The sequence below is a fragment of the Callithrix jacchus genome, chromosome 7, assembly GCF_049354715.1.
Source record: "Callithrix jacchus isolate 240 chromosome 7, calJac240_pri, whole genome shotgun sequence".
In the NCBI taxonomy this organism is placed as follows: Eukaryota; Metazoa; Chordata; class Mammalia; order Primates; family Cebidae; genus Callithrix; species Callithrix jacchus.
Window position 1 is genome coordinate 120,429,369 of NC_133508.1, and position 25,423 is coordinate 120,454,791.

Consider the following 25,423-nt stretch of genomic DNA (forward strand, 5'->3'; position numbering starts at 1 on the left):
AATAAGAAATTGAATAGAATTAGTTTATTTGAGAAATGATTACAGGGAACATTATTAGGGAATGAGGAAGCAAGACAGGAAAGGGATAGAGTCAGGTAAGGGTGCATTGTTAACAAGTTTCCACCTGGCTCGCTAAAGTCTAATCCAACTGGGGAGGTTTGGAAAATGGTAAACGACACAGTCTCAGATTTATCATGCCTGAGGGAGAGGGATTTGGAGTATTTATAACAACTGCCAGCAGTTCTTGGTCATGGTCTATTCAGAAAGGTGTTAATTCTCTCATACTTCTGATTTGCAAAGGGAAATAAAATCCTCAGACCAAAACAACAGCAGCAGCAGCAGCAATGACAAAAAATGTTTGGAAGGAGGGCCAAAAGGAAGGAATAAGGGTCAGGTACTGACACTACAGTAATCACTGATCTCTTTGTTGTGACTATGGAGTTCACTTTATTCCCAGTATTTTTTTTCTACACCAGGACCTCCATTTTTTCTGTTTTGTCATTTGTCACATTTAACTTTCCACTTTACCTTAGATTGTGAGACCAATCGCAGAAATTATTTATTTACACATTTCCAAAATGTCTTTTCCTCTCTTACTCTTCTTCATGCTTGTCTCAAAAATTCCACTACTAGTTAAATGTAAATGTTCTTCCTGCTTTGCATCTAAACCTAGCAGTGCACTATCACTAGACAAAAACACCTGACTTCAGTGACTGGTCTCAGATAAATTCAACCACAGACCTCAAGCAGGTACTTAGAACAGCCCCACCATCCTCTTGCTATCCCCATTCTCCACTTTCAAACTTGACTAGTTCATAATGGTTCCATGGTCAAACTTCAATAACCATGCCTCAGCTGATAGTCTTGCCTCCTGTATCACTGAGGATATAGATGGCTGTCATAAAACAAAATACTTCATTTTATTACTACTAATTCTACCTAATTATCTTTATGCCCATGAACTCCATTTTTCACCTGTTACAACTGATGAACTTTCTCTGTTGGTATGGCCAGAATTTCCAATGATACACTAGATGTCATCCCTTTTTTTTGCCAAATCAAGAACTTTATTCCTATGTTATCCATCTTTCCTGAAACATATATGTATGTATAGGATTAGTTTCATCAGCATATGAACATACTCTAGGAACTACCACAGTAATATGAACTTTAGTAATTAAATACCCAATTAAATAGCATTTCTAAGCCTCAGTTGCTTCATCTATCATAAAGAATAATAAAATAAAATATATATATATAAAATAAAATAAAATATACCTTTTTGGATTATTGTTAGCATTAAATGAAATGAAGCCTAAAATGCTCCCAAAATATATGACATTAATAATTTATTAATATTCTATTACATAGCTAAATAAAATAAAGCTAAAACATTTTCTTCTCTGAAGCATTTCTTGATTTGTACATTCATTCTGGAACAGATACTCAGACTCAAAGATCACTGGAAAGCCAAATGAGTTTCCAAAAATGGCCATAACACACCTGGACCCATATTCTCTTCTAGAGCGTTGCCCCTACTCCCTCAAGAAGTTAAGTATATGTGCTTCTCTTTAAACCTGAGTGGGTTCTTTTAACTTTTTCAACTGATAGAGTATGGCAGAAGCAAAACTGTGTGATATCTAAGGCTAGGCAATAAAGGGGGACAGAGCATCCACCTGGTGCTAGCTCTCTTTCTCTCTCCTCCTCTTAAAATGATCACCCATGAAAATCAGCTACTGGACCAGCCCATTGAAAGAAACTGAAGTTCCCATTCCTGAGTCATCGCTGTGCTTTCCAGCTGACAGAGCACCACTTTGCCTGCTGTGTGAGTGAGCCATCTCAGAAGCAGACCCCTCCAGTGTTCAGATGAGTCACATCATCTGGTGTTGTATAGATATGACTTTTACATAATGATGCAAACTCAATATTTTAAAAACATTTATTCATGGAGTAACAATGCCAGCTTGGACTATGACAGCAGAGACATTAAAACATGAAAAGGGGTGTTCAGACTCCAAATTTATGTAAGCAGGAAGCAGACTAAGAAAACTACCTCATCAAACACATGTTACATATTATGGAAGAGGAAGCGTAATTCAGAAGCAGAACCAAGAATTTAAAGAACAGACCCAAGAGCCATGGAGCTGATGTGACAAAGTGCCAAACACTGGGTGACTTAAACAGAACTTGATTTGCTCACTTCTCTGGAAGCTAGAAGTCTGAAATCAAAGTGTCAGAAGGGTTCCTTTTCCCTAAGGCCTGTCTTCTTGGCTTAAAGATTGCTGTCTTCTTACATCTTCCCCATGGTCTTTCCTCTGTGTGTGTCTGCACTTAATTTCTTCTTCTTATAAGAATGCCAGTCATATTGGATTAGGACTATCCATACAACCTCATTTTAACTTAATTACATCTTTAAACATCCTACTCCTGATAAAGAGTAAATGGAGGCACAAAACCTTAAAGAGTTTATTTGAGCAAGCAACAATTCATGAGTTGGCTAGCTCCAAACCAGAAGTGGTTCAGGAAGTCCAACGAGGAAATGCAAGAAGGAGGCTTTCATAGGATGAATACAGAGGGAAAGCAAAGAAAATATTTGATTGAGTACAATTATACAATTGCCTTATTAGGCCTATCCCATTGGAAAGTCTCTAGTTTTACAATTATAATTTTAGTGGCTACTTCTGATTGGTTGAGCTTAAGTTCTGCTTTTCTTTAATGTAGACATTTACAAGAAGTAGCTCAAATTAAGTTTCACTGATGTTTGCAAATCAAGGGAGGTTTAAGTCATTTATGAGGCCTCACTGGTTTCATCTTCTCAAGAGATTCTTTAGGCCTTGTCTTTATTTTAATGTATTTTAACATTCCAAATAGAGCCATATTCTAAGGTACTTGGGATAGAGATTTCAGCATATGAATTTGTGGGGATACACTCCAACTCATAACACCACTGCTTTGGGTTTCTTCTTACATGGTAATATATAACCCAAACATCCCCTGTTTTCTGATAATATCCTAAATTGTTTACATAGCACTTCTGGAAGTGTCCTTTCTCACTCACTTTTTGAACTGTTTAAGAACTAGGACTTTCCTTTTTATTTCTGTAGCCTTAATTCATAGTACAAATTTCACAATCAAAGCATTCCTGGCACATAATAGGTATTCAATAAATGTTTGATGATTAAATTCTTTAAAGGCCACCTCATGTTCTTTAAATGTTTCTTCAATATGCATTTCATAGAATGGTCTATTGTCATCTATTCTGTGATGGAATAGGCAGTGCCACTTCATTTGGCTAATAATTTTCAACACAACATTCAAAGCCCTCCAGTTTAACTCCAATCTATCCTTCTTGCCTCATTTTCTACTTCCCTTTACCATTTCACTACACTTCAACCCGTCTTGGCCATAAGCTCTTGCTTCAACATGTTCCATATTTTCTCTATTGTTGGCTATGAAAAGGTGGGCAAATGTGTAGAGGTCTACTTCCTTTTGAATATTTTTAGTGATCCCTCCTAACCATCTAAGATGATTGTTGTTTCTGGTAAACCCTTTTACACCATTTTGTACTTTGGCATTCACCTTATTCTATCATGTAATTCATTCATACGTACACTCCTTCTACCTTAGTTCTCAGATTGTAAGCTGCTATAAGGAGTGCTTCATGTTCATATTTACACTCCCTGAAGTCCTGAGAAGAACATTTGTAACGTAGTAGATCCTCAAGTATATGTTAAACTGCTTTAAATTGATTAAAAACTAACGAGTCCTCTCTCCTTATAGATATTAAGTATACTAACTTTAAAGGGTTTGAGTAAATACATGTAGAGAGAAATGCTTACAAGGACTATAATTAAGCAAAATAGGCTTTCCTTGACTTCTGCAAGCAAACTAATTTGTGTGTATATCATTTAGAATTTATTAAAATCTTAAATTCAATATCTGAAATTATTTGATTGTTTTGCTTCTTGTGTTATAGTTTCTTCTGATATTTGATCTGCTATGATTATATATGTTAATCTCTTCCAACTTGATTTACAAAATTTGTTTTCAATTAGTGCACCACTCATTTCCTCAAAGGTTGTCTCTCACATCTGCTCATCATATATGTATCTTCAAATTCAATCAAGATTTTAATTCTTCTCAACCTCTCCCCAACCTGTGAATATCACTTTGTTGCACTGTAAAATGCATAAGAACTCCTTTACATTATTTGAATTTAATTTTGCAATATATTATGTATTCTCAGAAAAAGCACTACATTGACACTCATAGTGTTGAACTGCATAATTTTAAAAAGAGCTAATTTGAGTATAAAATAATTATTTAACTGACTACTTAATATCTAAGTATATCTTTCACTTAAAAAAACTGATGGAATTTCTTTGATCAACAGCAACAGTTCATGTGACTTAGTTAAAAACATTTGTATATTCAGATACTGGCAACAGAAAAATGGCTTGGAGATTTCTCAGCAAAACTACTCTGTTTCAGAAATATCTTGTCTCATATTTTTATTAGTATATAATTATAATATTCTAAATGTCAGTTATTAAATTAAATAAAGAGGTGAGATTTTTAAGGTTTACTCTAACACCTCTTGGTGTTCTGCTCAATAATGTACAGTGCAACTAAGTAGAGTCACTCACAGAGTGACTGTATAGAATTTCATACCCTTCTCCTCAAAGAGTGGTTAAAATACTTAAGTAATATTTCCATTCTTTAATAGATGTTAGAGAAATCACATTATAAAGTTATTTCGATTGTACCACTGCACTCCAGTCCTGGTGACAGAGTGAGAGTGACCCTGTCTCTAAAAAACATTAAAAATAAAAGGAGGAAAATCCAAGATGGCCTTTTAGGAGCAGCTCAGGATTGCAGCTCCCAGGCAAAGTGCAGAGAGTAAGGGGACACCGCATTTCCAGAAACATCTTTTTGAACACAGACCAGGAGGTTCCCAGGTGGAGGAGCTCCACAGGTTGCCAGCGTGGTTGTTTCAGCCAGCACGGCTGTTTTGCTGGTGCCCCAGCACAGCAGCTCTCCATACAAAATACACTGGTCTGGTTGCCCTTTTAAGCTGGCAATTGGAGCTCCAAGAAGGGAGATTCACCCATTCATCTGATTAAACAGGGGTCTGAAACAGGGAGCCAGGCCAGGAGATTCCCAGGCAACGCCGCTGTTTCAGATGGCGCAGTGGGTCGCCGCACGAGAAATCACACAGGTCCTGGCACCCTTTCAGCAGGCAACTGGAACACCTGGGAGAGAGTCAACCGTTCAACTTTAAAAAAAAAGGTTCTGAGGCAGGGAGCCAGGTGATCAGACGTTGCAGGTCCCACCCCCACAAAAACAAAAACAGAAAAACAACAGTTGGAAATGCTCAGGGTGGAGCATTTCACAGACAGCACAGCTGAACCAGGGACAGTCCAGCTCAGTGGGGGAGAAGCGTCTGCCATAACTGAGGCACTCCACCCCTACAGAGGTAGTCCACATTGTTGAGGCAGCCTGCCATTGCCGAGGCAACCTGCTGTTGCCAAGACAACCCACCATAACAGAGAGAGTCCGCCATTACAGAGGCAGGCCACCATTGCTGAGGCAGTTCTAACCACACCCATATAAACAGGACTGCAGGGAAGTTCACACAGCAGCAGGGTGGAGCCCACAGCAGCTCAGCAAAGCCTCTGCAGGCAGACAGTGACTAGGCTGCCTCCTTGCTGGGCAGGGCAGCCCTGAAAAAAAAAAGCAGCAGAAGAGATACTCATAAATTAAGCCCTAACTCCCTGGGACAGAGCACCTGGTGATAAAAAGGGGATTTATGAGTTCTGCTGCAGCAGACTTAAACGTACCTGCCTAGCAGCTCTGAATGAACAATGGAGCTTAAACGTACCTGCCTAGCAGCTCTGAATGAACAGCTCAGCACTCGAGCTCCTATAAAAAACAGACTGTCTCCTCAAGCAGCTTCCTGACCCCCATATATCCAAAGAATCACCTTACAAAGGACTGATCAGACCGACATTTGGTGGGCATCATTATCGGACAAAGATAGCAGAAGAAGAAACTGGTAACAACCCTTACTGTTCTGCAGCTGCTGCAGGTGATCCCCAGGCAAGCAGGGCCTACAGTGGACCTTAGCACTCCTACTGCAGAGGAACCAGACTATAATAAGGAAAACTAAGAAACAGAAATAACTTGATCATCAACAAACTGGACATCCATTCAGAGACCCAATCTGAAAATCAGCAACTACACAGACGACAGGTGGATAGATCCACAAAGATAAGAAGAAACCAGTGCAAAAAGGAGGAAAATACCCAAAACCAGAACACCTCTCCTCCTACAAGGGATCACAACTACTTATCAGCAAGGGAACAAAGCTGGATGGAGAATGAGTGTGATGAATTGACAGAATCAGACTTCAGAAGGTGGGTAATGAGAAACTTCCGTGAACTAAAAGAACATGTTCTAACTCAATGCAAAGAAACTAAGAACCTTGAAAAAAGATTTGACCAAATAATAAGAAGAATGGACAACTTAGGAATATGAGTAAATTGATGGAGCTGGAAAACACTATACGAGAACTTCACAAAGCATGCACAAGTTTCAACAGCCAAACTGACCAAGCAGAAGAAAGGATATCAGAGGTCGAAGATCAACTCTATGAAATAAAATGAGAAGGAAAGATTAGAGAAAAAAGTAAAAAGGAATGAACAAAGTCTCCAAGAAATGTGGGACTATGCGAAGAGACCTAATCTGCATTTGATGGGTGTACCTGAATGTGATGAAGAGAATGAATCCAAGCTGGAAAATACTCTTCAGGATATTATCCAGGAAAACTTCCCCAACCTAGCAAGGCAGGCCAATATTCAAATGCAGGAAATACAGAGAACACCACAAAGATATTCCTCAAGAAGAGCAACCCCAAGGCACATAATCATCAGATTCACCAGGGTTGAAATGAAGGAGAAAATGCTAAGGGCAGCCAGAGAGAAAGGTCGGGTTACCCACAAAGGGAAGCCCATCAGACTCACAGAAGATCTCTCGGCAGAAACCCTACAAGTCAGAAGAGAGTAGGGGCCAATATTCAACATCCTTAAAGAAAAGAACTTTGAACCCAGAATTTCATATCCAGTCAAACTAAGCTTCATAAGTGAAGGATAAATAAAATCCTTTGCCAACAAGCAAGTACTCAGAGATTTTGTCACTACCAGGCCTGCTTTACAAGAGCTCCTGAAAGAGGCACTACATATAGAAAGGAACAACCAGTATCAGCCACTCCAAAAACATACCAAATGGTAAAGAGCGTCAACAAAATGAAGAATCTGTATCAATTAACGGGCAAAACAGCCAGCTAGCATCAAAATGGAAGTATCAAATTCACACATAACAATATTAACCCTAAATGTAAATGGGCTAAATGCACCAATCAAAAGACACAGACTGGCAAATTGGATAAAAAACCAAAACCACTCGGTGTGCTGTATCCAGGAAACCCATCTCACATGCAAGAATACACAAAGGCTCAAAATAAAAGGATGGAGGAAGATTTACCAAGAAAATGGAAAACAAAAAAATCAGGAGTTGCAATTCTCGTCTCTGATAAAATAGATTTTAAAGTAACAAAGATCAAAAGAGACAAAGAAGGACATTACATAATGGTAAAAGGATCGATACAACAAGAAGAGCTAATGATCCTAAATATATACAGACCCAATACATGAGCATCCAGATACATAAGGCAAGTTCTTAATGACTTACAAAGAGACTTAGACTCCCACACAATAAAAGTGGGAGACTTTAACACTCCACTGTCAATATTAGACAGATCAACCAGACAGAAAATTAACAACGATATCCAGGACTTGAACTCAGACCTGGAACAAGCAAACCTGATAGACATTTACAGAACTCTCCACCCCAAATCCACAGAATATACATTCTTCTCAGCTCCACATAACTCCTACTGTAAAATTGACCACATAATTGGAAGTAAACACTCCTCAGCAAATGCAAAAGAAAAGAAATTATAACAAACAGTCTCTCAGACCACAGTGCAATCAAGTTAGAACTCAGAATTCAGAAACTAAGTCACAACCGCACAGCTTCATAGAAACTGAACAACTGGCTCTTGAATGTTGACTGGATAAACAATGAAATGAAGGCAGAAATAAAGAAGTTTTTCAAAACCAATAAGAATGAAGACACAACATACCAGAATCTCTGGCACACATTTAAAGCAGTCTCTAGAGGAAAATATATAGCAATAAGTGCCCACATGAGAAGAAAGGAGAGATCCAAAATTGATACCCTATTGTCAAAATTGAAAGAGCTAGAGGAGCAAGATCCAAAAACTCAAAACCTAGCAGAAGACAAGAAATAACTAAGATCAGAGCAGAACTGAAGGAGATAGAGACACGAAAAACCCTTCAAAAAATCAATAAATCCAGGAGCTGGTTTTTCAAAAAGATCAACAAAATAGACTACTAGCCAGATTAATAAAAAAAAAAGAGAGAACAACCAAATAGATGCAATAAAAAATGATAAAGGGGAAATCACCACAGATTCCACAGAAATTCAAACCATCATCAGAGAATATTACAAACAACTCTATGCACATAAACTAGTAAACCTGGAAGAAATGGATAAATTCCTGGACACTTGTGTCCTCCAAAGCCTAAACAAGAAAGAAGTCAAAACCATGAATAGACCAATAACAAGATCTGAAGTTGAGGCAGCAATTAAGAGCCTACCACCCAAAAAACGCCCAGGTCCAGATGGGTTCACAGCCGAATTCTACCAGACACACAAAGTGGAACTGTTACCATTCCTTCTGAAACTATTACAAATAACCCAAAAAGAGGGAATCCTTCACAAATCATTTTATGAGATTGACATCATCCTGATACCAAAACCCAGCAGAGACTCAACAAGAAAAGAAAACTTCAGGCCAATATTCATGACGAACATAGACGCAAAAATCTTCAATAAAATACTGGCAAGCCGATTGCAACAGCACACCAAAAAGCTTATCCACCATGATCAAGTAGGATTCATCCTGGGGATGCAAGACTGGTTCAACATACGCAAGTCTATAAATGTAATTCACCACATAAACAGAACCAAAAACAAAAACCACATGATTATCTCAATTGATGCAGAGAAGGTCTTTGACTAAATTCAACAGCCCTTTATGCTAAAAACCCTCAATAAACTCGGTATTGATGGAACGTATCTCAAAATAATAAAAGCTATTTATGACAAACCAACAGCCAATATCATACTGAATGGGCAAACCTGGAAGCATTCCTTTTGAAATCGGGCACTAGACAAGGATGCCCTCTCTCACCACTCCTATTCAATATGGTACTGGAACTTCTAGCCAGAGCAATCAGGCAAGAAAAAAATAAAGGGTATTCAAATAGGAAAGGAGGAAGCCAAATTTCCTGTATTTGCAGACGACATGATAGTATATCTAGAAGACCCCATTGTCTCAGGCAAAAACTCCTGAAACTGATAAGCAACTTCAGCAAAGTCTCAGGATACAAAATCAATGTGCAAAAATCACAAGCATTGCTATACACCAATAACAGACTTAAAAGAGAACCAAATCAAGAATGACTGCCATTCACAATTGCTACAAAGAGAATAAAATACCTAGAAATTCAACTAACAAGGAACGTAAAGGACCTCTTCAAGGAGAACTACAAACCACTGCTCAACGAAATAAGAGAGGACACAAACAGATGGAGAAATATTCCATGTTCATGGTTAGGAAGAATCAATATCCTGAAAATGGCCATACTGCCCAAAGTAATTTACAGATTCAATGCTATCCCCATCAAGCTACCAATGACCTTCTTCACAGAACTGGAAAAAACTACCTTAAACTTCATATGGAACCAAAAGAGAGCCTGCATAGCCAAGTCAATTCTAAGCAAAAAGAACATAGTGGGAGGCATCACACTACCAGACTTCAAACTATACTACAAGGCTACAGTAATCAAAACAGCATGGTACTGGTACCAAAACAGAGATATAGACCAATGGAACAGAACAAAGGCATCGGAGGCAACACAACATATCTACAACCATCTGACCTTTAACAAACCTGACAAAAACAAGCAATGGAGAAAGGATTCCCTGTTTAATAAATGGTGTTGGGAAAACTGGCTAGCTATGTGCAGAAAGCAGATACTGAACCCCTTCCTGACACCTTACACTAAAATAACTCCAGATGGATTAAAGACTTAAACATAAGACCTAACACCATAAAAACCCTAGAAGAAAATCTAGGCAAAACCATTCAGGACACAGGAGTAGGCAAGGACTTCATGACCAAAACACCAAAAGCATTGGCAACAAAAGCCAAAAGAGACAAATGACACCTAATCAATCTCCACAGCTTCTGCATGGCAAAAGAAACACTCATTCAAGTGAATCGGCCACCAACAGAATGGGAAAAAAATTTTGCAGTTTACGCATCTGGCAAAGGGCTGATATCCAGAATTTACAAAGGACTAAAACAGATTTACAAGAACAAAGCAAACAAGCCCATTCAAAAGTGGGCAAAGTATATAAACAGATACTTTACAAAGAAGACATACATGAGGTCAACAAACAAATGAAAAAATGCTCATCATCACTGGTCATCAGAGAAATGCAATCAAAACTACATTGAGATAACATCTCACGCCAGTTAGAATGGCGATCATTAAAATATCTGGAGACAACAGATGCTGGAGAGGATGTGGAGAAATAGGAACAGTTTTACACTGCTGGTGGGATTGTAAATTAGTTCAACCATTGTGGAAGACAGTGTGGCAATTCCTCCAGGACCTAGAAATAGAAATTCCATTTGACCCAGCAATCCCATTACTGGGTATATATCCAACAGACTATAAATCATTCTACTCTAAGGACACATACACATGAATGTTCATTGCAGCACTGTTTATGATAGCAAAGACCTGCAATCAACCCAAATGCCCATCGATGATAGACTGGACAGGGAAAATGTGGCACATATACACCATGGAATATTATGCAGCAATCAGAAATGATGAGTTTGTGTCCTTTGTAGGGACATGGATGAACCTGGAGAACATCATTCTCAGCAAACTGACACAAGAACAGAAAATGAAATACTGCATGTTCTCACTCATAGGCACGTGTTTAACAATGAGAACACATGGACACAGGGAGGGGAGCACTACACACTGGGGTCTGTTGGGGCGAATAGGGGAGGAACTGCAGGGGGTGGGGAGTTGGGGAGAGATAGCATGGGGAGAAATGCCAGATATAGGTGAAGGGGAGGAAGGCAGCAAATCACACTGCCAGGTGTGTACCTATGCAACTACCTTGCATGTTCTTCACATGTACCCCAAAACCTAAAATGCCATAAAAAAAGAAAGTTCTTTAGATTTAATAATTTTTAAAAATGAGAACTTCTTAACAGTTTTATTATATAAGGTTTTTAAAGTTTCCACTGTTATTGAATGTCAGTTAATTATTAATTCAATCTTCCATATCTTCTGAAAATGTGGCACTGAAAAAAATTTCAATCATCTAGAATTACACGCCCACCAACCCAAGAATCATTAAATGAATTAATTTTTAATTAAATTCAAGCATCAACCAAAAGGAAATGTTCATTGAAATATGTTTTTAAACGACATTGAATGATCCCAAGCCTGTATTTCTTGGTTAAAGTTTTTAGCTTTCAAATTCAAATGGAAAACAAACTAAACAAATAATCTATGCCTTTCACTAGTTATAATCCTAGTTCACATAACAGGAAATTATTGTCATGCTACATGATCAAGTCAACTAACGTGTCTAGAAACATAGGAGTTATTTAGTTAGTCCAATTTAGACCTTTTTGTTAAGTTCCAGAAAGTATAGAATTGACTTAATTGGCACCCCGATAAATGGTTCTCTAATCTAATTGGTATGATTACCAAAAGACAGGCACAGCATAATGTATTTAAATGATTTGAATCAATTGGTTCATGGAATATCTTTTTCATTTAAAGAGTTATTAGCTTATTCAATGTAGTGTACTACATATCAATATCCAGCTCCAAATATATTCTAGCATGCTTTATATACAAATCTATGGTTAAGAAATAAATTATAAGTGCTTTCTATGGTTTTCATCCACTTGGAACATAATTGAAAACTTAGCAAAGGGAGACTCTTTTCAACTAAAATTTATCAGAGCTGCACTGAATATACATTTTTGTTTATCAAGAACTGTGTGATGATTCTTATTATTCCTATCACCTATCAAAATATTTGAAGGCTTCATTTTCATCTTTCTTATTACAATCCATCTATTGTCTTCTCTGATGTAAAGTATCACAAAGAAAAAGTTAAGAATTATTACAAAGGTAGTATCTTTTCTTCCCTTCAGCAAGATGAATGTTTTACTCATGAAAGTTATGAGGTGGAAAATAGCTATTCCATTTTGTTTTTCACTTTTGATATGATATAAATTTCAATGGAGACCTTAGAGATTCATAAGAAAAAATATGAAGAACAAAATCCTCAAAAATACTTTTTTTTTTGGTCAGAAGGGCATCGTTATTTTTAAGTTTCTCACAAACTTGTTTCTTCTATCTCCAGCACTTTGATCTCCTGATAATTTGAGAGTAATTGAGAATACCTTCTAACATACATGTCAACATAATGAAGGAACTGGGGACCTAAGTGTAGAAGCTATAGCGCTTACAGTAGCTTCAAATACTGGTTCCTGAATGGATTTACTTGAATGCAATTCAGTCTTTTTTGTGGCTCAAGCCTCATTCACTTCTAAAAGGTACTTTGTTTGTCAGAATCAATTTAAATCAATTTCTGTGGAAATTAAAATTAAATACAGTATCCCTAAGATTCTTGCATTTATTTCCATTTTTAAATCATTGACTTATACATGATTTTTATGCCTCTATCATTATATGAGCATTTATATGATTAGTGTTGATAACCAATATGCAATTTCATTTCTTTGTCTCAGGTAGCTTTCATTACATTTACTTTTCATATCAGAATCTGGCATTCCAGTCTTCTTGAAGCTTAATTCTTTCATTGAAATTTAGTTATAGATATTCCATGACATTCTCTCCCTGAAAGTTGTATTATAAGCTTATTGTTGTTTGTTTCAAGTTAGCTAGAGAAGGATATTGTTCCCCAGTTTGTGTTTAGAGGATAAAGCTTGTCAATTTTTTTTTTTTTAAGAAATTCAGGGAGGTCATTTTGGTTGTGATTATCAAAAGTTCTGAATTTTTTTAAGGTTTTTAAAAAAGTTTTTCTAAATGTTTTTCTCTTAGGAGATGTAGAAATCTTATCTGTGTTTCATGGCATTGCAATTACAGCTGTGTCATGAAATACTAATTATTCTGGGTTTTTATTTTTACTAAATGAGTCTGAGAGAGAGAGAGAGAGAGTGTGTGTGTGTGTGTCTGTGTCTGTGAGTGTGTGTGTGTGATGAACAATGCTAGATTATTGAGGAAAATCAAGATAATTTGAATGCCATCATACTATCCATAGGAAATGCATATTTGTTTATATAAAATTGTCACAATCTTAGAGAAAATCTTTTGTGATCATGCAAGACCAGAAAGTGATCAAAATACATGGTTTTGTAAAAATAAATGTTTATTTGGAAAGAAACTGGCAGTTTTCTTCGCTGTATTTGCTACTGAACTTCTTCAACCTTAAAAGTTTTACAAAATTGTTGATACACAGGAAGAAAGGGGAAAAGAGAACACAGAAGAATTTATTTTAACTAATGAAAAATATTAGAATTTGGTGAATATAATGTACAATATAACTATAAATTCAAAACTGCATTTGTCTGTGATATTGTTCATAGGATCTTTTAGAAATCAGGATTTTAAAAAGTTAATATTTTTAAAATTAACATTGACCCTTAATATAAAACATACATTACCCTGTTATGCTGCTGCTTGTCAATGGTGTAAATTAATGATGAAAATGATAATAATGATCACAATCATGGTAACAAAAGATAACATTTGTTGGGTTCTTACTATTTAACATATTACCTACAGTTTCTCATTGAGTTTTGTGGAGATAGTATGTTCAATGACTTTAAGTAGTAAGAAAAACATAACATCACATATCTAATACAATTTCTTACATTTAAAATTAAGTATGATGACTAAAGTAATTATAAAATTCTATTCTTACATGCACATTATTCGCAGAAACAGTATTTCTTAAAATGTCATGGATTTATGTCTTTTTAAACCCATCATTAATGTAAATGTATTCACTAGACCCTTAGGGTTTCAGCAAAGAATGTGAACTCCTTTCATTTGTTTATTTCTTGGTCATATTTCATATTGAAATTGAAAAGAGGAGGTAATAAAAAATAACACTCTTGTCCAGTCAGTGCTAATAAGCAAGTTAATGATAGACATTCCCTCTTATCAGCTATTAGAATTGTATTTTCAATGGATATTTTTAACTGAATTAAATATAAAAGATATAAATTAAAGTATTCACCTTAATTATACAAAAATAGATGATAAAACTAAACATATGACTATCTCTATAATTCACACAGAAATTAAGATTTTCAAATCACCAACAGTTTAGATCAAAACAAAAGGTATAAATACAAGGCTTGGAACTGTATCAACTGCCTCCTAAATTTCAGTAATAGAATCCTACATGAAATTTCAATTAACACAACATTAGTTGAATATACATTAAACAGAATAGTACTTAAATATATTTGTACTAATTGGTTTTTGGACAAAGTTTTAAACTTTACGAAGCCCTAATATATAAATTGTTTTTATATTTTGTAATACTTACAAATATCTAATGAGATATCTTGGCAATGAGACCTAAATCTAGACACAAAATTTATTTATAATTTATTATATTTTAAGATTATGGCCCATTGCATAAAGTCAGATAGGATATTTTCCAACTGCATGTTGGTGTTCTGTTCTAGATTCTGGATTGGGGGCATTTCTAATCCAAAAATCTGAAATCCAAAGTGCTACAAAATTTGACACTATATACACCAATACACCCACATATATATAGTTTCCTGGCATGTGTGCATGTGTATGTGTGTATTGCCTTTACAGACTATGTCTTTGTGTTGGGACTTGGACGTGTCAGTGTAATATGCCTGCTATATCCCAATTCCATTTAACGTAACTTGCTTTCTTCAAACTCTTAAAAGAGACATTTGACATACTAGCTGACCTCACATGAATGGTTATAGATACAGGCAAAACTGGTTTTATTATACTTGTTTTTATTGCACTTTGCAGATATCACGGTTTTTTTTAACAAATTGAAGGTTTGTGGCAATCCTGCATCCAGCAAATTATTGGCATCGTTTTCCAACAGCATGTGCTCACTTCTTGTGTTTGTGTCACATTTTGGAAATTATCACAATATTTCAAACTTTTAAATTATTATGATACCTGTTATGGTCATCTGTGATCACTGATCTTTGATGTTACTATTGTAATTACTTTGGAGTGCCTACCATGAACCACATTTGTGTAAGACAGTGGATTTAATACATGGTGTGTGCATTCCAACTGCTGTCTCATCTCTCTCCTTCTCCTTGGGCTTCTCTATTTCCTGAGAAAAAACTGAAATTAGGCCAATTAATAACCATGTAACAGCCTGTAAGTCACAGGTGTCCAGTCTTTTGGCTTCCTTAGCCACATTGTAAGAAGAATTGTCCTGGGCCACACACAAAATATACTATTACTAATGATAGCTAATGAGCTAAAAAAAATCACCAAAAAAACTCATGTTTTAAGAAGGTTTATGAATTTGTGTTTAGCCACATTCAAAGCTATCCTGGGCTGCAGGCTGAGGGTTGAACAAGCTTGTTTCAAGTGCTCAAATGTAAGGAAAAGTTGCATCTCTCTCTCATTTTAAATAAAAATCTAGAAATGACTAGGCTTAGCAAGGAAGGGATACTGAAAGCTGAGACAGGCAGAATGCTAGTCCTTCTGCATCAAGCAGTTAGCCAAGTTGTGAATGCAAAGGAAAAGTTCTTGAAGGAAATTAAAAGTGCTACTCCAGTGAACACACCAATGATAATAAAGTGAAACAACTGTATTACTGATATAGAAAACATTTTAGTGGTCTGAATAAAAGATCAAACCAGCCATAATAGTCTCTTAAGCCAAACTCAAATCCAGAGAAAGACCCTAACCTGTCTTTAATTCTAAGAAGGCTGATGGAAGTGAGGAAGCTGCAGAAGAAAAGCTGGAAGCTAGCAGAGGTTGGCTCATGAGGTTTAAGAAGCTGTCTCCATAACATAAAAGTCTAAGATGAAACAGCAAGTGCTGATGCAGAACCTGCAGCAAGTGATCCAGAAGACCTAGCTAAGATCATCGATCAAAGTGCCTATGCCGAACAACAGATTTTCAATGCAGACAAAACAGCCTTCTGTTGGAAGAAGATACCATCTAACACTTTCATAGCTAGAGAGCAGAAGGCAACGTCAGGCTTTTAAAGCCTCAAGGGTAATCTGAGTCTCTTGTTTGGGGCTAATGCACCTGGCAACCTGACGTTGAATCCAATGTTCATTTATCATTTCGAAACTCTTAGGGCCCTTAAGAATTATACTAAATCTACTGTGCTGTAAAAAATGAAATAACAAAGCCTGGATTGCAACACTTCTATTTACAGCATGGTGTACTAAATATTTTATGCCCTATATTGAGACCTACTCTTCAGACAAAAATATCCTTTTAAAAATTTTACTGCTTTTTGTCAATAAACCTAATCACCCAAGAGCTCTGACTGACATGCACAAAGAAATTAATGTTGTTTTCATGCCCACTAACAAAACATCCATTTTACAGCACATGGATCAAGGAGTAATGTTTACTCTGTACTCTTACTATTTAAGAAATACCGTTTTTAAGGCTATAGGGCTATTGCTGCTATTTGCCAATATCTGATGGATATTGGCAAAGTAAATTGAACATCTTCTGGAAATAATTTACCATTCTAGATGTCATTAGTGATTTGTGGGAAGAAGTCAAAATATCAACATTTGTAGAAGTTTGGAAGAAGTTTATTCCAGCTCTCATCAATAATTTGAGGAGTTCAAGACTTCAGTGGAAGTCTTTGCAGATTTGATAGAAATAGCAAATGAATTAGAATTAGATGTGAAGAATTAGAATTTAAATTAGAATTATATGTAAAACCTGAAGATGTGCCTGAATCACTACGGTCAGCTGATAAAACTTGAACAGATGAAGAATTGCTTCTTATATATGAACAAAGAAAGTGATTTCCTCAATATGGAATCTATTCATAGTGAAGATGATGTGAACATTTCTTGAAATTAAAACAAATTATTTAAAATATTTCAAAACCTTAATAGATAAAGCAGTGGCAGGGTTTGAGAAGACTGACTGCAGTTTTGAAAGATCTACCATGGGTAAGATGTTATAAAAGGAAATTGCATGCTACAGAGAAATCTTTCATGAAAGAGTCAATAGATGTGATAAACTTCGTTTGTGGTCTTATTTCAATAACCTGTCATAGCTATCCCAATCTTCAGCAACCACAACTCTACAAGGAAGAAAATTACAAATCATTGAAGGCTTAGGTGACTGCCAGCACTTTTTAACAATGAAGCATTTTAAATTATGGTTTGTACATTGTCTTTTAGACATAATGCTAGTGCACACTTAATGGATTATAATAGAGTAAAAATATGACTTTTATATGGACTGGGAAACCAAAAAATTGTGTGACTTACCTTTTTGCAATATTTGTATTATTTGGGGGTTTGGAACTAAGCCTGCAGTATCTCAGATGAATGCCTGTAATTAGATTGGAGTATATATTTGATTCTAGGAGATCCGGTCAGTAATCAATCAGTTTTTCTTTATCATAAATAAGAGCCAGAGAAACGGTAGTAGTCTGAAAGCAACGGGTTCTAGGTTGAACAACTTATGCAAAACTTTTGACAAGAGCTGGCAACACAGAAAATTATTACTGCCTCGTAAATGATGAGTGAACAGAAAGAGTAGGCAGGGAAAACTCAGTTGTATACTAAAGAAGTGCAACAGACTCAAAAACCTGCAGGATTAGAAAGATGTGAAGCTAAAGTACTTGTTTTAAGATGTGCTGGATCCTATGAGTCCACATTTCATTTTCAAATCTTTTTAAAAAAATTCACCCAGCCTGTTTTTCTTGGAATATTTTGAATGGGCATTCCTTCTTTACAACCAAAATGATTTTCTTGGTTTTTCTTTCATTAGATAAATGGACGTGTCTTGAAAAAAAAAATAGTATATCAGGCCCAGTTTACATTTATGAAATTATATTCCATTATTTTGCACTAGAATAAAGAATATGTTACTGTAAAGTAGGTGGTAAAGTTTATCTTGGAAAAGAGAGCAAATACAATGATGGTCTTCAAATGTGGATGGAGAGGCATCCAAGGCATGCCGACATGGCCTACAGCATGACACAGCTGGGGAAGAGTCAGAGGTGGGGGTAAGAAGCAATGTGAAATATTGTAAGGGAGGTGACTCAAACCACATGGAGTGTGTGTACATGTGTATAAACACGGATAGAACATGTTTCTAACAAAATGATTCATCTTCTGAAGTCAGGGACTATTTTATTCTCTTGTACTTCTCAATAGCAATAAGCCCATATAAGGAGCCAAATGAACAAGTGAATCTGAATTTGGCCTTCCTCTTTGACCTTGGGCAAATCATTAAATCTTGATTACAATACAAATGTCTTTTATAGCCACAATGAACTACAGCTGTGTTGTGACTGGAGCTAATGAATGAATGAATGTATTTTTTTGAACCTGTTAGTACCAGCATATTAGTAATGTTAGCAAACAATCCTAAGCCCTCAAAATCTAGGGTTTTCTCACTCCCATATCCCCACAAAAAGATGAATTTCTTATTCACCTTACATGTTAGCTGCAAAGAACTGCTGGTCTGCTTCATGTGTTTTCTCCATAATGCAATCTAGGCTAAAGGTGATGCTCCTGTCTCCCACACTGCTGATCTGGTGGCAGAGGGAAAGGAGCAATTGACTATGTGAATAGGCTTTAAATTGCTCCTCAGCAATGTCTTAAGTTATTTATACTAACATGTCATTGACGAAAGTCAGTCACCTGACTCCATGGGATGAACTTATAAACCATTCACAGAAAGTAATACTGCAAATAACATGACAATGAGAGGTAGGATATGGAAAGACATAGGAAGTTTGTGGATTAGTTACTGTTCCCTGAAAGCAAAACAACTTGAGTTCATTATTTGTCATGGATCTTGAATCTGATGTCTGCCAACATCTTTTTTTTTTCATACTCTTCTTTGGCCATGTCTTGAAGGGGCTTTTAAAGTATATGCTTTTCTTGATGGCTCAGAGCTTCATAGTCTATTTTCGGCCTGAAAGTTTGATCTCATATGGGGTTACAAGATGAAATATAGTATTCACTGTTAAATTTGAATTTTGATAAACTACAAATAATATTTTGGTATAAGTATGTCCCAAATATTGCATGAGATATAATTAAACTAAAAATATTGTTATTTATCTGAAATTCAAAGTTAACTAGGCATTCTGTATTTTTATTTCTTATTCTGGCCACCTCAGGACTCAAAAAGAATTTCAAGTCTCAAATAATTATAGTCTGTTTAAGTTAGAGTGCTGGCATAACTCTCTCAAAAACATAGTAAGATTTTTACTTACTTGATGCCAGTTTCCAGTGCCAATGTACACACTTTTTCCCCTGAAATAGGCTTTTCTCTCTAGTTTTAGTTGACAATATTTTAAACTTAGCAAGATTCTATGGGAAGGTCTTACTCTGAGTTTCCTTTCCGTGAGATATTTTGATCAGCTGCAAAGATTGAATGGGTGCCACATTAATTATTTGAGTTTTAATAACAGGCTTTAGCTCTCTTAACCCCCAATTTGGTCTCTGTCATGAGGCTGAGTGTTAACTGGCCTTTGTCACTACAATTTCCCAATGTTACATTTTACTAACAAAAATGTAAAGGAACATATCTCTTGTCTTTGTTAGTAAACTGGCCAATTATTTTTCTCATCTTGTTCTTCAAGTACTTTATCAAATGCTGCCAATATTACATGAGTAGCTTTCTCTTTTCCATCTTCTCCACTTACAGCTCAAGCTGATGCAACACATTACATGTCTTCTAATTATAGGCAACAATTATATTATGAATTCCACTTACACACATGCATAATGAGTTGTCATGCATCCCATCAACAATAAATACGCTTTTGGACAATTACCCTGTTCAAAAGCCAATGGCACATATACTGGTGTTTTATTTCAGCAGTACACCACCTACAAGTTCTATTTTATTAATTAGTTAATTTTGCTAGGTTACACTGTACTCTGACAAAATCTTAGTGGTTTACTACAACTAAGGGTTGTCACATTCTAGATCTTAGAGGAAAGGCTTTCAATTTTCCCTGTTCAGTATGATGCTGTGGGTTTGCTGTCTATGGCCTTTGTTATTTTAAGGTATGTTCTTCCATACCCAGTTTGTTGAAGGATTTTAATATAAAGAGAGGTTGAATTTTTTTGAATGCTTTTTCAGCATGTATTGAAATGATCATATGGATTTTGTTCTTGGTTCAGTTAGTGTGATGAACGATTTTATTCATTTGTTTATGTTGAACTCATTGCACCCCTGGGATAAATCCCATTCAATCATGGTGAAAACATGTTGTTGCATTCAGTTTATTAGTATTTTGTGGAAGATTTTAGCATTTATATTATTCAGTGATACTGGCCTATAGTTTTGTTCTTGTTGTGTCCTTGCCTAGTTTGGATAACTGAGTAATGTTGGCTTCATATAATGAGTTTGAAAGTATTTCCTCCTGATCAATTTTTATTTTGAAGAGTTTGAATAAATTGTTATTAGTTTTCTTTAAATGCTTGGGAGAATTCAGTCATGAAACCATCAGGCCTTAAGCGTTTCTTTGGTGGGAGACTTGTTTTATGGCTTCAATCCTTTACTTGCTATTGGTTTGTTCAGGTTTTCTAGTTATTCATGGTTCAATTGTGGTAGTTGCATGTGTCAGGAAAATAACCATTTCTTAAACATTTTCCAGTTTGTTGGCTTTATTTGTTGTTCATAATAGTCTCTAGTGATTCTTGTGCTTTCAGTTGTTATGTCTCCTCTTTTATTTCCGATTTTATTGGCTGTTTTTGCATTTTTTTCTTAGTCTAGCTAGAGATTTGTTGATTTTTTTAAATCTTTTCAAAGAAACAACTACTAGGTGTTAGTGAAGCAATTTACCTGTATGGAGAAATATGTTTATGTTAAAGAATAACTAGAACTATTATATGTGAAGAGAAATAATAAAAATTCTTTAAACATTTCTTGTAAATTTAGACTTTTTTCTACAGAATAAGTCGAGGCAAGTAGTGTCTGTGAAACCAGGCTTATATATATGTATATATATATATACACACACACACACACACACATACACACGCACACATACATATAATTGCATTTTAGGTTCTGGGGTACATGTAAAGAAGATGCAGGATTGTTGCATAGGTACATACATGGCAATGTGGTTTGCTGCCTCCATCCCCATCACCTACATCTGGCATTTCTCCCCATGTTATCCCTCCCAACTCCCTACTCCCCACTGTCCCTCCCCTAGTCCCCCCGCCACCAGACCTCAGTGTGTGATGCTCCCCTCTCTGTTTCCATGTGTTGTCATAGTTTGACACCTGCCTATGAGTAAGAACATGTGGTGCTTGATTCTCTGTCCCTGTGTCAGTTTGCTGAGAATGATGGTTTCCAGGTTCATCCATGTCCCTACAAAGGACACAAACTCATTGTTTTTTATGGCTGCATAGTATTCCATGGTGCATATGTGCCACATTTTCCCTGTCCAGTCTAACATCAATGGGCATTTGAGTTGGTTCCAAGTCTTTGCTACTGTAAACAGTGCTACAGTGAACATACATGTGCATGTGTCCTTTTAATAGAATGATTTATAATCCTTTGGATATATACCCAGTAATGAGATTGCTGGGTCAAATGGAATTTCTATTTCTAGGTCCTTGAGGAATCACCACACTGTCTTCCACAATGGTTGAACTAATTTACAATCCCACCAAGAGTGTAAAAGTGTTTCTATTTCTCCACATCCTCTCCAGCATCTGTTGTCTCCAGATTGTTTAATGATCGCCATTTTAAGTGGCATGACATGGTATATCAATATAGTTTTGATTTGCATTTCTGTAATGACCAGTGATGATGAGCATTTTTTCATGCGTTTGTTGGCTTCATATATGTCTTCTTTTGAAAAGTGTCTGTTCATATCCTTTGCCCACATTTGAATGGGTTTGTTTGGTTTTCTTCTTGTAAATATGTTTTAGTTCCTTGTAGATTTTGAATATAATTCCTTTGTCAGATGGGTAGATTGCAAACATTTTTTCCCATTCTGTTGGTTGCCCGTTCACTCTAATGATTGTTTCTTTTGCTATGCAGAAGGTCTGGAGTATAATTAGATCCCATTTGTCTATTTTGGCTTTTGTTGCCAATGCTTTTGGTGTTTTAGTCATGAAATCTTTGCCTATGCCTATGCCCTGAATGGTTTTGCTTAGGTTTTCTTCTAAGGTTTGTATGGTGTTAGGTCTTATGTTTAAGTCTTTAATCCATCTGGAGTTAATCTTGGTGTAAGGTGTCAGGAAGGAATCTAGTTTCTGCTTTCTACACATGGCTAGCCAGTTTTCCTAACACCATTTATTAAACAGGAAATCCTTTCCCCATTGCTTTTGTCAGCTTTGTCAAAGATCAGATGGCTATAGATGTGTGGTGTTGCCTCCAAGGTCTATGTTCTGTTCCATTGGTCTATATCTCTGTTTTGGTACCAGTACCATGCTGTTTTGATTACTGTAGCCTTGTAGTATAGTTTGAAGTCAGGTAGCATTGATGTCTCCAGTTTTGTTCTTTTTGCTTAGAATTGACTTGGCTATGAGGGCTCTCTTTTGGTTCCATATGAAGTTTAAGGTGGTATTTTCCAGTTATGTGAAGAAGGTCATTGGTAGCTTGATGGGGACAGTGTTGAATCTGTAAATTACTTTGAGCAGTATGACCATTTTCATGATATTGGTTCTTCCTAACCATGAGTATGCAATGTTTCTCCATCTGTTTGTGTCCTCTCTTACTTTGTTGAGCAGTGGTTTGTAGTTGTACCTGAAGAGGTCCTTTACATCCTTTGTTAGTTGTATTCCCAGGTATTTTATTCTCTTTGTAGCAATTGTGAATGGCAGTTCGTTCTTGATTTGGCTCTCTTTAAGTCTGTTATTGGTGTATAGGAATGCTTGTGATTTTTGCATATTGATTTTGTATCCTGAGACTTTGCTGAAGTTGTTTATCCGTTTAAGGAGATTTTGGGCTGAGATGATAGGGTCTTCTAAATATACAATCATGTCATCTGCAAATAGAGACAATCTGAATTCCTCCTTTCCTAACTGAATACCCTTTATTTCTTTTCCTTGCCTGATTTTTCTGGCTAGAACTTCCTATACTATATCGAATAGGAGTGGTGAGAGAGAGCATCCTTGTCTAGTGCCAAATTTCAAAGGGAATGCTTCCAGTTTTTGCCCATTCAGACTGATATTGGCTGTGGGTTTGTCGTAAATACCTTTTATTATTTTGAGATACGTTCCATCAATACCTAGTTCATTGAGTTTTTAGCATAAAGGGCTACTGAATTTTGTCGAAGGACTTCTCTTCATCTATTGAGATAATCATGTGGTTTTTGTCTTTGGTTCTGTTTATGTTGTAAATTACGTTTACAGACTTGGATATGTTGAACCAGGTTTGCATCACCAGGATAAGCTTTTATTTTTTTCTCTTAGATGAAGTTTCACTCTTGTTACGCAGGCTGGAGTGCAATGGCACGATCCCGGACCACCGCAACCTCCACCTCCTGGGTTCAGGCAATTCTCCTGCCTCAGCCTCCCGAGTAGCTGGGATTACAGGCACACGCCACCATGCCAGCTAATTTTTGTATTTTTAGTAGAGACGGGGTTTCACCTTGTTGACCAGGATGGTCTCGATCTCTTGACCTCGTGATCCATCCACCTCAGCCTCCCAAAGTGCTGGGATTACAGGCTTGAGCCACTGCGCCCGGCCTGGATAAGCTTTTTGATGTGCTATTGCAATCAGTTTGCTGGTATTTTATTGAAGATTTTTGCGTCTATGTTCATCATGGATATTGGCCTGAAGTTTTCTTGTTGAGTATCTGCCCGGTTTTGGTATCAGGATGATGTTGGTCTCATAAAATGATTTGGGAAGGAAGGATTCCCTTTTTTTTTTTTTTGTATTGTTTCGAATAGTTTCAGAAGGAGTGGTACCATCTCCTTTGTATGTCTAATAGAATTCGGCTGTGAACCCATCTGAACCTGGGCTTTTTTTCGTTGGTAAGCTATTAATTGCTGCCTCAACTTCAGCCCTTGTTATTGATCTATTCAGTGTTTCAACTTCTTCCTTGTTTAGGCTTGGGAGGTTCTAAGTGTCCAGGAATTTATCCATTTCTTCCAGGTTACTGGTTTATGTGCATAGAGTTGTTTGTAGTAATCTCTGATGGTGGTTTGCATTTATGCGGAATCTGTGGTGATATTGCCTTTATCATTTTTATTGCATATATTTGATTATTCTCTCCTTTCTTTTTTATTAATCTGGCTACTGGTCTATTTTGTTGATCTTTTCAAAAAACCAGCTCCTGGATTTATTGATTTTTTGAAAGGCTTTTTTATCTCCTTCAGTTCTGCTCTGATCTTAGTTATTTCTTGTCTTCTGCTAGCTTTTGAGTATTTTGGATCTTGCTCCTCAAGCTCTTTCAATTCTGATGATAGGGTGTTGATTTTTAGATCTTTCCTTGCTTCTCATGTGGGCATTATTGCTATAAATTTTCCTCTAGACACTGCTTTTAATGTGTCCAAGAGATTCTGGTATGTTGTGTCTTTGTTCTCATTTGTTTCGAAGAACATGTTTATTTCTGCCTTTGTTTTCATTGTTTATCCAGTCAACATTCAAGAGCCAGTTGTTCAGTTTCCATGGACTTGTGCAGAAACCAGGCTCTTAAGATATTGAAATACTAGTAATGTATTGAGTATTAAAAACTGACACAATCAAGTGGTACTATGCCACTTCAGTGTACCAAAGATGTGTTAACTTTGCAATTGCTACATACTATTAAAAAAAATAAAGAAGACAAGTAGAAGATTATTATATAGTTTACATGTGTCTTAATTCCTACCTAAGATTAGAGAGGTTCATTGAATTTTTCTGGCTAACAAAAATTAAATAAAATCAATTATAAAAGCATTCTACTTATGCTTTTCATTTTACTATCAATGGAATTAGAAAAATGTAAA

General features: G+C 36.2%; 1 protein-coding gene across 18 annotated transcripts in view; it reads right to left on the reverse strand.

The window, feature by feature from the left end:
- Window positions 1-25,423, reverse strand: part of LOC118143009 (uncharacterized) — a 286,473-nt gene that overhangs the window by 179,476 nt on the left and 81,574 nt on the right. For 6 of the 18 annotated variants that reach the window (XR_004727027.3, XM_078333045.1, XM_078333041.1 and 3 more), the window contains one exon: window positions 1,926-19,044. The exons of 2 other annotated variants lie outside the window; for them this stretch is intronic. The gene's annotated coding sequence lies outside the window, so the exon portion shown is untranslated. Of the gene's footprint in view, window positions 1-1,925; window positions 19,045-25,423 lie in introns of those variants that run through there. 10 more of the 18 variants (XR_013520541.1, XR_013520542.1, XR_013520540.1 and 7 more) reach the window with 8 other exon arrangements.